General features: G+C 41.4%; 1 protein-coding gene across 1 annotated transcript in view; it reads left to right on the plus strand.

The window, feature by feature from the left end:
• Nucleotides 1–1,936, plus strand: part of LOC119581742 (potassium channel subfamily T member 2-like) — a gene marked incomplete at its 5' end in the record, with an annotated part of 131,052 nt that overhangs the window by 84,808 nt on the left and 44,308 nt on the right.

Here is a 1,936-nt window from a genome sequence, read left to right on the forward strand (position 1 = left end):
TAATCCCCCTCCCAGTGGTTGTTCAAAATTTAATAGATTTAAATGCCTTTGTTGGGAAAAAAAATAATCCCATGTCCAAAGTGCCAGAGAGGTAAATTCTACAAAACAAAAAAACTGAAATATATATTTTTTATGATTTGGATAATACCGTAAATGCTAATCTGAACTAATGATTAATGCTAAAACGGCATGGTTTGATACGATCCGAACCAATGAGCCCCTAAGCGATTAATGGCATGAGATAACTGTGTTTTTCTTTTATCTAAACTGCATCTTTGCTCACAGCTGTAAGTCGTCAGCCAAACACACGTGGCATCTACAATCGCTCTCACAAAATACCTTAATATCTTTGTGACTGATGTGCATGTAGTTCACACAAGTACGTATGTGGTCTTGCTGCACTAAAAAGAAAAAAATAAAGAAGTTTTTGAATCATTCACTAATACAACTTGCACCAAATTAAATCAAGGATTATTTTTCCTGATGTGCCGTTTGAAAACAAGGAATTTTATTATTTGAGGAATAAACAAATATCAGTAAGAATTCTTCAAAATGTATTTCCTTAAAGTGCTTAATAACAACTCTCCGCGTTATTATATACCCTCCTGTGTTTTTCACGACCATTGTCTGCCAGGACAAGGAACCGATGGTGTGTGTTGTGTTTCCTCAAGCTTACTTCCGCTGATTATGGCTCCCCTTTTACCGTACATTTCCATTCATATCCTTCTCGTTCCCTAGTTCCTCTCTTTATCCGATTATCCTAGAGATGAAACCTACAATCCCAGCCTGCGAACACGATGAAGAGTCACGTTGGATTAGAGTTGTAAAAGTCAATTGCATAGCAAAGAATAACTTACTTCATCTCCTCAGTGTGTATATATTAGTAACTTTGGAGATTAAACAGTAAAGCTTTCATGGCCAAAAAACCCTAAGAGTATTGATAATAGTCTTCGATCAATGTTTTAAGATGCTACACCTCATAGTATACCGTGACCTTGCACGAGGCAGAATGTTGCAGTATGTAGAAAAACAAGTATGCATGAGAATGAATAATGACTGACCCCCACAGTTATTCATTCTCATGCACGCTTCCTTTCTACATGTGTCACAGTGAAGCGGTGTGATGCACAAGGCATGCACGGACCTGCAAGTCTCGGCACGGTGTCTCGTTAGGGCTGCATGCTCCACCTGTGTAACTGGTAGCTTTAGGGTAGACTAAAACTTACGATTAAGACTATGTTTATACATAACTCTAAAATAAGCCATAATAACAAAACACTTTCCTGCTTACTCTGATAAATTAACCTTTATATTTGTAGCCTAACCCTGCATGGCTTTTGGTGGTAGATATGACAGTAGTCATATTGTAGATATGACAGTAGTCATATTGTAAACCTCCTACTCTGTCTGTCTGCCGATAAACACTTTCTCTGTCAGACCTACCCCCACTGTCTACCCTGTCACGTCAGCCCGAACGATCACCATTACCTTCTAAACGCTAAAGGTTATGTGATAAAGCATTGCAAAGCCTGCCACTTGCAATGCCTTCCGGATGTGTTTTCCCTGGAAGGCGGTCTCTCTCCTGAGTGTCTTGAGAGAGCGACCTTCGACCATTCGAGACTTGCCAAATTCCTTCCCAAAGGGCCCGAAGAGGCACCCAAGGCTCCCCGTCCTGGCGAGGTCCCGCCTTGGCGCAGTCGAGGGTCTGACAGCGGCATGTGTTCAGACCTTAAATGTGCTGAAAACAAGTGTCCAAACACACGCATAAAAAAAATATATATCAGCTGGCTGTAAAAGTGGTACCGACGATAAGAAAAAGAGCCATGCAGGGTTGGTGCGCCACTCAGGGACGGGTACCATCTGCTTTGGTACCAGACCAGTACCAGCAACAGCCACTAACCATGACTCAGGCCTATCCCTTCCAGTTTCTGTCAAC

The sequence above is a fragment of the Penaeus monodon genome, chromosome 15, assembly GCF_015228065.2.
Source record: "Penaeus monodon isolate SGIC_2016 chromosome 15, NSTDA_Pmon_1, whole genome shotgun sequence".
Taxonomy (NCBI): Eukaryota; Metazoa; Arthropoda; class Malacostraca; order Decapoda; family Penaeidae; genus Penaeus; species Penaeus monodon.